Source organism: Crocodylus porosus, unplaced genomic scaffold (assembly GCF_001723895.1).
Source record: "Crocodylus porosus isolate Cpor-Errol unplaced genomic scaffold, CroPor_comp1, whole genome shotgun sequence".
Lineage (NCBI taxonomy): Eukaryota > Metazoa > Chordata > Crocodylia > Crocodylidae > Crocodylus > Crocodylus porosus.
The window spans coordinates 9,377,455-9,390,425 of NW_017728914.1; positions in this window are offsets into that span (position 1 = coordinate 9,377,455).

Below are 12,971 nucleotides of genomic sequence, written 5' to 3' on the forward strand. Positions count from 1 at the left end.
GTTAGTCAACTTCTACCAGATGATAGAACTCGCAACCCTACTGTGAAGTCTTGGCTAGCAAATATCTCTAGTGTAGACTGAGTTTTATAATAATGCCAATCAGGGATATGCTTTTTTTTATTATACCTTCTATGTCAGCAAAAGCCATAGTATCTATACATAGTTCTGATAACACATGCCTGTCGGTACCCAAGGGGTCACTTCTGTTTTTCCTTTCTCAGCTCTTCCTCCAATCCTTTCCTCTTACTTCTGTCCTCTGAACGCGTTCAGAATGTAGTGCCTGCAAGGAAATTCTTCAGAGAGATTAGACTGACTCATGCTTATCTCAGCCTTCAAGTGTATTCTCTCATGTTCCTGCCAGGCTAACTTTATTTCACTTGGGAATACCGTTTTTCTCCATTGACTGGCATTTCAGCCCAACCATCTTCCATTCATTCTTTCAGTTACTGGGCCCTTCAGTCAGACTGCCTTCTAGTCTACTGCATCTGACTACTTGTCTGGCCCTTTATCTATAGTTTTTGTAGGACTTGAGTCCTGGCTGGGAAGTGGCCAGCTGCCCAGCCAAACATTTCCTTTTTGGTCCTAGCCAAAGTTGATATGCTTCATCACATTCTATTTGACCCTGGAATCACCACAAGTGGTATCTGTGCTGCATGGAATAAAACGTTTACTGAATGCTTATTAATTTCCTTTGATTTCATGAATGCAGATCCCTATTTATTTTAACTAGTGAAACTTTGCCATCTGGCTGCGAAATCATCATAATTGCTTTAGGGCAGAAGGACAACCAACAGTCAACAACAGCAAAGTTGTAGATGATAGTCTGAGCTGAAGTCTCTGAAAGACTAGGAACACAGTTAACCAGTGGTTAACTGGTCTGAACCTGAACTGAAGATAAAAATGATCCAAAAATTTGGCATTGGGGAGCAGTAGCAGTAAATTGCCACTCCCCTGCTGCTAAATTTCCAGAACCAGGGGAAGTCACATAGGAGAGAAAACATGGGCTTGCACACTAGACTGGGGTGCTGATCCAGGCATGTGGGGCTGTTGCGGGGCTCAATAGTTTGAGCACCATTGGTTTATACCATGGAAACTTATACTGTTAGATGCAACAAGTAATTTGCTGTTTTCCAAAGTCAGTGTTAGACCACCCATAGTTGTTAAAAGGGCACTTCCAGCAACATTAATTTTTTTCTGAGAAATGTTTGTGCCTTTCTGATCGTACTTCAATGGGCATGTAATGGTAGCAATCCTTGTATAATAAGGAAATGATGAGTGGGATGTGTGGCCTGAACTTTGAACTTAGGGGAAAACCCATTACATAGAAATATTCTTGCTTCCAAAACTTCATGCCTGTTCCCCTAAAAATAGGAACCAGACTGAATCTGTTCTGTACCATGCTGGCTTTTAGAGCAAGGTAGTGATGTAGGCTGCTGACAGATGTGAAAAAACCCCCAAAATGTGCTTTACTGGAAGAAGCAGCACATTAGTTTAACCCAGCTTTGCAGCAGCTGTATAGATTGGGTGCTTCAGTGGGGCTTTTATCTAATAGCTGATTCAATCAGCTAGAGCACCCGATCTATATAGACATTGGGTGAGCTGGGTCCAACTAATGTGCTGCCTCTTCTGGGCACGTGCTGGGCTTAGTGTGGGAACATGTGGAGTTGAAAATAAAGTGCCATTTTGGGGTTTTTTTAATGTCTGTAAGTAGCTTTAATGCCTAGGGCAGTGGTTCTCAACCTTATTAGACTCAAGGCACTCTGTGTTAGACTCAGCACCCCTCAGAAAATTTCAGCTCTTAGTTTTCACTATTTTTTACTATAGAAGTATAGAAGAGCAATTTTTCTGTTGCAAAAAACTCAGAAAGATGACAGCAGGACAGAATGTTTTAACACTACGAATTCCTTTTTGAAATCTCTGGGTTTATCTTGTTAATCATGTTTCTGCACATAACAGTGCTAACATTGCATGACAGCCTGTGACAACCTTGAAAAGATCTCAAGGCATCCTGGTTGAGAATCTCTAGCCTAGCATCATAATTTCCTGCTCCAGGGACTAAGGGTTCAAGCCTCGCCTTACCTAGGTGAGATGTTTACTGCTCAGGATTGCCGGGGATGATGACAGATGACCCAGACTTGAGCACAGGGCTGTACTAGATGACTTCTTGAGATCCCTTCCAGTCTTGTGACTATGCCATGAATGCACACCTCTTCTGATTCTCTCTGTCTGTGGATTATAATTCCTTTTCATAAAAAATTTGCACAATTGTAACATAATAGCCACAACCTGAGTAAGTGCATGCTACTTTGGTGTTCTTGACTCTCTGTTTTAAAGTGGGATGTGATAAATGATTTTTTTTCTTTTATTCTCTTAGAGGTCTGATTCATAGGGCTCCTATACACGTGCAGGGAGCTGGCTTTGATGCACTGGAAATCCAATGTGTCAGAGCAGACTCAATTAATCGAGTCTGCTGGAGCATGGAAATAGATGTGTTCCAGCAGGCTCTAGCATCATGTGTATCAGCATCCCCATGCTGAAAAATGGTGGCAGGGCACTTTGAACTAAGGCTCATTTAATTAGCTTTAATTCAAAGTGTCCCGCCTCTATTTTTCAGCTTGGGGATGCTGATACACTTGACACTCTGGTGCTTTTAATTAGCACGACTTGCTAATTAAAGTACCCCCACCTAACCCCACCTCCTGGAGCACGTGTAAAAATGCCCATAGTTTGAGCTGTTGAAGGTGGCACATTCACAAAAGGACTAGGAGCTACAGCTGTGAGTGACCACTACAGGGTGACCCAATGTTCACAGGGGGAAATTGCTGGCCATGGGGAAAACCACAGACTCAGGGCAGAAGAGAGAAGCTGGGAACCCCCTCTCCACCCCACCTCCCTCCCAGCCCTGGACCATCCTGGATGCACCTCCAGTTCCTGAAACACCTCTGGTCTGGCAGTCCTCCCATTTGATCCTCAGGATTCAACACAAGTACCACTGGTGAAAGCTCTCAAGGGTCTTAATGTGGTGTCAATAGATGGTCCAGGCTTCACTGCAGTAGAGGAAGGTGGTCAGCACGACAGCCTTATAAACCAGGACCTTCATCAACTTCTGAAGATTTCTATTTTCAAAGGCATGTCTCAGCTTGAAGAAGGTGGCACTGGCACTGTTGACCCAGTGCTGGACTTCTTCATTGATGGTAGCACATTGAGCAAAGTGGCTACTGAGATACGGAAAGTGCTTCACATACTCCAGAGCCTCCCCGTCTATGTAGGTAGTGCGAAGGATGTTCAGCTGCCTAAAGTTACTGTGAAACAAGGCTGGTAGGGGGCAAGTGCTCAAGGTGGACAGAAGGTGAGAGAGGGGCTGAGGTCAAAATAGAGCCTTGAACAGGTCTCTGACTCAGCTGGACTCATGGGCTGTAGCTCAAAGGCAACAGCCTGGCATCAGTTGGGAACCCACAGTTGTTCTGAAACAGGGAGATGCTGAGGTCAGAATAGTGTCTTGCATGGATCTGAGACCTAGCAGGCTGCATGGTTATAGGCTTGAAGGCAACTGCCCAGCACAGGTCAAGGATCCATGGGGTGAAGCCAAGGTAGAGTTTCACATGGGTCCAGGACCCAGCAGACGGCAAAGCTGATTACTTTCAGGCTGAAGGCAACAGCCCAACATGGTTTGGAGACCCCCTGGGGCTGAAAGAGAGGGGCTTGAGGCCAAGATAGCCTTATATGTCCAGGATGAGTAATTGTAAGTTGGAGGTGTGGGCCAAAGATGAGTAATTGGAAGCTGGAGACAACAGCCTGGGGTGGGTCAGGCACCCAGGGGCTAAAACAAGTCATTTGTTGGATCATCCAGCCTAACACTGAATGCAATATGCAAGGCATGAGTATGGCTGTGGAGGGCAGCTGGAGGCCACAATTATTGCTCTCAAGACAATCAGGACTTGCAGGGCCATGCTTAAGAGCAGTCAGGCCCAGTTTTTGACAACAGGAGTCCAGAGGGGTGCACAGAAAAGTAAGTGGTAGTTAGAGTCCAGTTCAGGGCAGCACCGGCAGAATTGCTCCAGGCCTCGGGGTTTGGGGGAGCAGAGGCAGTCTCCCAACATAACAGAACATTGACATCAATGCATAGCAGGTAAGGCACCGAAGAACTAAACTAGGGCAGGATTAAGGTGGCCTCTAGGGAGCATCACAGGCTCCCTCAGGGGCTGATCCTGTCACACACAGGTACATGACTCTACCACTACCAACTGTGTCAGGACACTTGGGATGCCTACCACTTTAAGAGGTTAGGCAGTTTGCAAAGCCACTGGCAGGTGAGGGACAGGGCTAATTGAGAGTCAGCTGACCTAGGCAGAGGGCAAGTGAGGCTAGGCTGGGTAGAGGAAGCCACCTAACTCAGGAGGAGGACTGGGCTTACTGCTGGACTTCTCTCTGCTCTAACATCTTGGAGCCTGCTGAAACAAAACCACCTTAGCGGGATGGCTGCAGCTGCAGAAGGCCAACATGGAGGGTAACACCTAAAGCAGTCTGGAGGTTGGGGAGGAACTAAGGGGAGGAGGAGGTTCCTAGGGTCCAGAGCCCGGATTAAAGGGGCTGATATCATGGGACTAGAGAGGGCCCAGGAGATCCCGAGGAAGGGCTAAGTAAAAAGAAAATCAATGAGGATGCTATCTGTGAGCCATGCAACTAGCCCATAAGGCAGTGACCATGGACAGGCCTCTGTGCCTAACTTCTCTTCTGTAAAATGGGGCATAATGCATAGGGCCATGCTTTGAGCTTGTTATAAGTTGGTGTGGCTCTAGTGACTTTCATGAAACTTTATTGATTTATACCAGTTGATGATTTAGTCTATGAACTTCCTTAGTTTTTGTATCTTCTTCTAAAACTTATTTCATATATTGAGGATCTCATTTGTATTGCTTGTTGTTGACTGAAATAAAATTACTCTTGGCTGGTGGTGTCTTACTGGCCACTATTCACATTTATAGGAGTTTGTGTTCCAAAGCTCCTTGATAAATCAGAAGGGGAAAAATGTTTTGTTTTGTTTGTCCTCCTCATACCATTAATCCATAAAGAACTGCTAAGTCTTGTAAAAGCTAAGCAGAGAAAAATCACAGGTGCTGTATTCTTCTGAATCTATTTCTATCTATCTGCTTTGTAGTCTTATCTCCTTATTTCTGGGTAACCTTTCAGGTACATTGAGTTCTTACAGGGAGAAAAAAGGTTATATAAAAATTTCTCAGGAGGAAGGTAGGAGACAATTACCAAAATCCATTTTAAAGATTTCCTCATCTAATTACCTATTACGTACTGTTCATCCATTCAAACGCTTCCGGTCCCTGTAACCTAAATGTTTTAAGCAGGCCAGTTAACTCATTATGAAAACTCTTAGTAAAACCATTATGAGCAATAATTATAAATAAGAGAACTTGCAATGGAACAGGCTCCAAGTTACAAATCTATATAAGCCTTTAAACCAGTGCTTCCCAAACTTTTCCTCAGTGTGACCCCATTTATGGCCCCATTTCTGCAGCATGGCCACTCACTCCCAACCCACAGTCCCTCACCCCCACACTCCCTTCCACTGATTTGTGACCCCGTTTGGAAACTGCTGCTTTAGACTCTGTTCTGATCAGCTGTGTGACGGGTGCTGGTTATCATTAAGGCAAGGGTTTTCCATAAATGATTTAAGTTTTTCATTTTTGCTGATGTAATTAATGTTACGTTTATTTTTGGTTGCCTTTGAATAATAGTCTTGAATTCAAGGGAGGAAGAAGGTTGGATTTGACTTGTTTCCTGTGCATTCAAGCAAAAAAACTTGTATAGAGCAATATTTGAAATCAAATTAATAAATGTTCCAGATGTTCACTTTTTAGAATATAATTTGGTATTTTTCTGGTTCTGAGATGGTAAAACCCCTTGCTGAAAGGAGTACTTCTGGGGGCAAGGGGAAGGACTTCTGGTGGCAGAGGTCAGGGGTTAGGGAGTGGGCCTTCTGGTCACAAGATGGCGACCAGGGGGCAGGGCACCTGTCAAGGGGTGGGGCTACCCATGCAGCCCTTGACAACTTACCAAAACTTGGTAAGTCACCCTCCGCCCAAAATAATTGCCTGCCCCTGTCCTACATGCATATGCACGCTACCCATTTCTCCTTATACTCCTCAGCTGCATCAGCCTTTGAATGAAGGCAGCAAGAAGTCAACAATCAATTACCATCTCTGCTGCAAGTGGTAGAGTGAAAAGCCTCCCTTACTGTAGAAAAGTGGTAAGTGTGTGCATGATTCCCATTACTATTGTACTGAACAAAGAAATCTCCTGATGTGTTAATAAATCTAAGTAAATGAACCTCATCATGTAACTTATATCTTTTTAATACAAATACTGTTCTACAAAACTGCTCACAGAGCCTAAGCAATAGTGCCAGTGCCAGGTAACATAAAATTCTTGCTTTAAAAAAAACCCTATTAGCCTGAAACTTCTTGCTCCTATAACAAGTAGTTTTAAAGGAGTAGTTCTGAAACTGAATTAATATGAAATGTATAGAGTGAAATCTTGGTGAAAAAAACCCCAGAAGTTGTATGAAGGGTAATGGACAGATGTCAAAGAACAGAGACCCATACTGGAAAGTATACCAAAGACCAGCTAGAAGCCCCCTCTACCCTGGTATCTATTTTTATAAACTAACTTATGTAATATTACCTGAGCATAAAAGTGTAGGTGAATCTCCATCACTTGCTGCTGGCATTGCTTGAATATATGTAATGAATTTTATAAATACAGATTTGAAAGTTGATTTTTCATGTGGGCCACCACACGGTCATCCACATGATCAACTGTCAAATGTGGTGAAGCCTGCACCTCTACAGACAGTGATCCATTTTGCTAGACATTTGGACTGGTACTGTATACAATAGAACTTAGAAACTATACTGAGAGAAGCAACGTAAGTTGTATTGTTAAGAGAACAACTGGCTTATTTCCTAGAAAAAATGGGAGTTTGTTTAAAACTCAGCATACTGCAAAAAAAAAAAAAAGAAAAGAAAAGAAAAAAGAAAAGAAAAAGAAAAAAAAAAAGAGGACTTCTTCCTATTTCTCCTTCCTGCTTTGTGATTATGGAAAATTTATTCTTTTGGAGAAGAATAGCCACTAAGCTTGCATCTCCAGATTACAGTAAAGGATGCAGTGGATATTCTGTATACTAGAATTTGCTTCAGAGTAGTAAAAATCATGTACTGCTAAATCTTTTGTTGTGGCTTTAGGTGTACACCCAAATTTGCCTGCCAGTGTTAGCAGAAACAATGAGAATTTGGGTACTTATCAAATTATCTTTAAGACCAGCTTGCTGCTTCATGATCTATGCCAATGGGGGCCAACCTTCTTGGCAGGTATGCCATAAATTAGCCCTGTGCCTTCCCTGAGTGCCACTCTGATCCTCTTACCCTGCCTGATCTTCTGTTCTATTTTCTGCTTCCTGTACCATCTGGCACTCTGCCCATCCTACCTCCCCAACCCCCGCATCACATGCCAAACACAGAGCCCAATGTTTCAGCACATATGCTGCAGTTTGGCCACCCCAGTCTATGCTCTTGAATGTGTAAGACCATTTTCACAAGGAACAAGATCATAAACAAATCAATCACTAGTTGAACTACCAGTATCTAGTGTTAGCTATTAAAAGTGACCCTAGTCTTTCACTTATGTCTTTTATCAAAAACCTTCTTACTCAACTAAACAATTTGAGCTACATTAGTAATATCAAATTGCCCAAACATTATGTTAAACTTGAACTACAATCTTCATATGCCTCTAAGTAATGCTCTCTACTTTTCCAAATTACTGTCATATCCAAATGGCTTGAAAGTAGCTCATGTCAGTCACATGTAATTAGCAAAGTGAAGCCTAGCATGTTGTAAGACAGAGTAGGACTGCATGAACAATTACTGTCATCAACACATAACCTTAGCATCAGTGGGCCTTAAGCCTAATTAGGCTTAGCATAAGTAAATGACAAAAGATAAACTTTAGTCTCAGTTTTTCATAAATGTCTTAAAATGATAAACAAGTAACTGCAGATATTTTCTGTAAAAATAAGTTTACTGTACTATTTTTAAAATATATAAAATGGGAGGAGCATGTAACTGCAAAATTAATAAGAATAGCATGGCATATCAAGTCAGTCAGCATGTATTCACCAGGGGTAAGTCATGCCTGACCAACCTGATTGCCTTCTATGACATGAACGCCGTGTGCTCCGGAGGCTGCGGGGGCATGGCAGTGTCAGCAGTGGGGGTGTGGCAGTGGCAAGTGGGGAGCTCCTGCAGACAGCTGCAATGGTGTCAGCAGCAGGGCGTGGTGGTGGTGAGCACTGACCAGTGGTCAGTGCCCACCCGGAGATGGTGGCAGCAGTTAGTGGTGATTGGGGACCACCCACAGACACCATGGGCAGTGTCAGCAGTGAGGGGAGGGTTGCAAGAGGTGACCACTTGCAGGCACTGCCAGCAGCGGTGGTGCTTTTCATAAGGGGTGCACCGCCAGTCTCAGGGGGTGCATGTGCACCCACATGCACTCCCTACACATCAATGTTCTATGATGAGGTGATTGGCTCTGTGGATGAGGTGAGATGAGTCAATGTGGTGTATCTTGATTTTTAGCAAGGCTTTTAATATAGTCTCCCACAGCATACTTGCAGGCAAGCTAAAGAAGTATGGGTTAGATGAATGTACTGTAAAGTGGATAGAAAACTGGCTGGAGCACTGGGCTCAGAGAGTAGTAATCAATGGCTCAGTGTCTAGTTGAGCTGCCAGTATCAAGTGGAGTGCCCCAGCGGTCATTCCTGGGGCTGGTTTTGTTCAAGGTCTTCGTCAAGGATCTGGAAGATGGCATAGGGTGCACCCTCCGCAAGTCTGCAGATGACACCAAGCTGGGGGGTGGGGCTAGGATTCAGAGTGACCTAGAGAAATAGGAAGATTGGGCGAAAAAGATTCAGTAAGGACAAGTGAAAAGTCCTGCACTTAGGATGGAACAATCCCATGCACCAGTACAGGCTGGGGGCTGGCTGGCTGGGCAGCAGCTCTGCAGAAAAGGACTTGGGGGTTACAGTGGACAATAAGCTGAATATGAGCCAGCAGTGTGTCCTTGGTACCAAGAAGGCCAACAGCAGCCTGATCTGCATTGGTAGCGGTATTGCCAGTAGGTCAAGGGAAGTGATTATTCCCCTCTATTCAACACTGGTAAGGCCACATGTGGAGTACTGTGTCCAGTTTGGAGCCCCCCGCTACAGAAAGCATGTGGAGAAATTGGAGAGTCTAGATAGAGTAGGGCAGCAGAAATGGTCAGAGGGCTTGAGGACATGACTTATGAGGAAAGACTGAGAGAACTGGGCATATTTAGTCTAGAGAAGAGAAAACTGAGCAGGGAATTTTAATAGCAGCATTCAAGTACCTGTAGAAGGGTTTGAAAGAGGATGGAGCTAGACTATTCTCAGTGGTGGTAGATGACAGAAAAAGAAGCAAGTCTCCAGTTGCAGCAAAGGAAGTTTAGGTTAGCTATTAGGAAGAATTTTCTCACTAGGAGGGTAGCAAAACACTGGAACAGGTTACCCGGAGAGGTAGTGGAAGCTGCATCCCTGGGGGAGGGTGGTTGAAAACTCAGCTAGACAAAGCTTTGGCTAGGATGATCTACTTGGGGATGGTCCTGTTTTGAGCAGGGGGGTTGATTAAATAACCTTCTGAGGTCCTTTCCAACCTTAAATTTATCTGATAAGCTAAGAACAGAAGTTTAGATCACAAATTAATTTTAGATCTTAGCAGCTTGAAGTGTGGAGCCCTAAATTGAGTAAAATGTAATGAATATGCATAATAACAAAAAGTATGACATCAAAGTTAGCATGTCACTGTCATTTGGAGGGAAACTTGGATGAGATGGCAGTCAAATTAGACTAATTTACACAAAATTCACACATCTAGTTCTCAATGAAGACTTCAAAGCAAAAAAAAAAAAAGGCTAATTGAGTATTGTGTGTAAGGACTAGATTTTGACAATGAAATTGTTAGTCAAAAAACCCCCTGAGATAAACATGCCTATGACATTTTGGTTAAGAGTAACTTAGAGTCTATATCCTGAATTCTTCAGGTTTGTGTTCCCTTGATTAGAACTTAAAGCTAATCAAGGTTAGTTTACTCAGCTTTTAGTAAGACTATTTTTGGATAAAACTTGAAGTTTGACACCTGAAGACAACAAGAATCTAACCTTCACTATATAAAAAGCATGATGAAACAGTGAAGTCATCTCGTTTCTTAGCAATGTTTTCTTGCATTTCTACCTCCCTTCAGCATATATGCAATTACTTTACTCTCCATCAGATTTTGTAACCTTGATACAAAGTTATACAGTACAGTGAGCTGTTAGTATATTGAAGCCAAAGCAAATGGTTATGTGTAAAAGTTCCTTTCATCAGTGCAAGAGTGGAAGCCAAACCCTATGCCCTTCCTTGATGTGTCAAATTGAAGATAAACACAACTAGGGAGAAAAACGTCTGGGAAACCAACACAAACAGAGGTTGGTCATTGGAAACGTTGTAAGTTTACAAATAGTTTCCAAGCTTTAAGGCTGCAAACTTAAACAAACACAAGTCTCCCCAGACACTTGAAAGCATTTCCTACTAATTGAAGAATGGCCTGTGAGGACAAAGAGGAGAAATAATTAAGCTGCAAAATAAAACAAAAGATATGAAACTGAAATAAGCAGTGATTTGTTTCCTTTCAGTTTCTGTGCCTTATGCTTCAAAACTTTATTTTCCTTGGTCAACATCCCCATCCAGGCATTTAGAGGGTCTCTTATTTTTGATGTTTCAATATTGTGATATTTAGCACTATTGAGATTTGTGCAAGACTCCTCTTAAATCTCTGAACCCTCGGTCCAACATGGTCAGCAATACCAAAAGGTTGACCACAAGGCATTTTTTACTGCTCCATTTACTCAAGACAGTACAGTAAAAAGCACCAAGTCAATCTGAGCACATACATTGGTTAAGGACTTGAGCTACAGAGACCAAAACCAGACTTGATGTTATGTTGTAAGTATATTCCAGTACAGTGATTTTCAAATGCTTTCATGTTGCTTTTAGTACGACAGACCCCCTAAATCTATTCTCAAGACTGATGCAGAACCGGATGACCAGGCCCCACAATGGTGGCACACTGCTTCCTGGCCCACTCCGCCATTAACTGCAAACTCTTTGCTGAACCTTGGTCCAAGTACAAATTGTCAAAAAGCCCAAGGCTGAATTAATTCATTCTTTGCAGGTTAGTCTAAGCTGCAGAGATTAAATTGAAATAGAAGTGAACAAACATTTACCTTTGATTTGGGAAATGCAGCCACATGTCTGCAGTGGCTCAGGCCTGAAGCCGGGAGGTTCTAGAGCATGGCTCTGGTACACAGCCAGCATGGGCTGCGTGTTTGCTTCTTCTTCCTGATGCCCCCGAGGTTTTGGATTTGCAGTCCAAAAATCAGAGTAGCAGGACTCTGCATGGTTGCTTATCACTTCCTCTTCCTGTCTCCAAGTACCTCTGGGATTTGTCCACAGTCACAGCTCACAGTAAGTTTGAACAGGGGAAGGAGGGTTCAATCCCCCCCTCCCTGGCCCCAACCTCCAGCCCAGGTTTGCCTGAGTTCCCCCTCCCCCACAGAATGGGCTGCATCCCCAGCCCGGCCTGCCACCCCACCACACCCCCTTGTCAGCAGAGGTGTGGGCCAGCCCTGGTCTCTGAAGCAGGCAGCCCAGCCCAGTCCAGGGCTGCAAAATGCTGGTGCTGGGGGACTCCGATTTAACCAGGAAGCAGTCTGGGACAGAAGTTTCATAAAGTAGTTTGGCCTAAATCAGTTAAGTCAGAGTTATGGTTCAAAAGAATGTGTAGCACTTTCAAAACATAAGTTTAAATAACTGTAACCCCTGACTCTACACAGTATGATTAAAATTATATAACAGACAATGAAATAAACCACAATAAAAAGGTCACATGTGTTTAGTTTATATAAAGCAAAGTATTCAAAATAAGTACATTATATAGAATAAAAGCAGTTCATTTCAAGCATTTTTAATCAGATTAATCCTCTAAATGAAGGACCAGGAAAATTCCGCTTCCGAACAACTAATCTGTTAAAGACAATTTTATCATCTTTCTAATACAACAGAAGTTGTGTCAGGGGTTTAATAGATCATGCACTTGTTTGTAGGATTACTACATCAAGGTTTCAAATCTTAAGTTATTACTAGCTTTCTTATGAAGCAATTATATTAATAAATCAGGTTATTAAATACAGCTAAAGTCTAGTGCTTGTAAGCAAAAATAATAGGTTTGTACGGACCATCAAGGGCAAATTGATCCTAAACCCTCCATTGTGTTACAAATATTAGAAGCCTTTTCAGTAAAGATCTCTGCTTCAGAGTATATGGAGCTGAAATGATAGTTAAAGTTTTTTCCACTTGGCCTTAGTGGGTGTGAACCACACAGAGGTCCAGCTCTCTAGTACAGCTGTCATGAGACTTTGGAGGACTAGAACATCATTGCCAACCTGGAGTATCTGTTGGCTTTTTTTTAGTTGCTGAAATCAAGAGTTGCTAGAGCAATATTGCAAGATGCAGAAGGAAAAGAAAGCCTGTTATGATCCATTTCCTGTATTTGAACTTACTGATGTCACTGTGTCTTTTAGAGCTGTGTGAATCTTTGGTAGCTGATTCTATTTGGAAGAGATTCAGGCCAATTTGGCAGCCAAATCTCCTAATCTGAATCTAATTGAAAGACCTAATAAAAGGTCTGAATTAAATCGGAAGCCTCCATATTGATTTGGAAAAAGATTCAGCGCTGCTTCAGAGATTTGGCCATAGACTAAACAGACAGCAGTCTTCATCACGCTGGACACAGATGCTTCTAGCTGGTAAGTCTGTTGTGGTGGGCAGAGGGGGGGAGGGAAGG